This window comes from Corvus brachyrhynchos, unplaced genomic scaffold (genome assembly GCF_000691975.1).
Source record: "Corvus brachyrhynchos isolate BGI_N302 unplaced genomic scaffold, ASM69197v1 scaffold261, whole genome shotgun sequence".
Taxonomy (NCBI): Eukaryota; Metazoa; Chordata; class Aves; order Passeriformes; family Corvidae; genus Corvus; species Corvus brachyrhynchos.
In genome coordinates, this window is record NW_008235976.1 from 19,895 (window position 1) to 20,453 (window position 559).

Sequence of the window (559 nt, forward strand, 5' to 3'; positions counted from 1 at the left end):
TCCCCCCCATCCCCTCCCAATCCCCCCCCAGTCCCTCCCAGTTCCTCCCAGTGCCCTCCCAGTCCCCTTCAGTGCCCTCCGAGTTCCTCCCAGTGCCCTCAGTGCCCTCCCAGTTTCCCCCAATCCCTTCCCAGTCCCTCCCAGTTCCCTCCAGTGCCCTCCCAGCACCCTCCCAGTGCCTCCCAGTACCCCTCAGTGCCCTCCCAGTCTCTCCCAATCCCCTCCCAGTGCCCTCCCAGTGCCCTCCCAGTAACTCCCAGTCACTCCCAATCCCCTCCCAATCCCTTCCCAGTCCCCCTCAGTGCCCTTCCAGTCCCTCCCAGCGCCTTCCCAGTTCCCTCCAGTTCCTTCCCAGTCCCTCCCAGTCCCCACAAACAACTCCTGGCTGTCCATCCATGGCTTTATTCCCCCCAAAATCCCGGGAATTCCGCTCAAAATCCCGGGAATTCCCCCCGAAATCTCGGGAATTCCCCCCGAAATCCTCGAAATTCACCCAAAATTTCGGGAATTCCCCCCAAAATCCCAAGAATTCCGCCCAAAATCCTGGGAATTCCCCCCA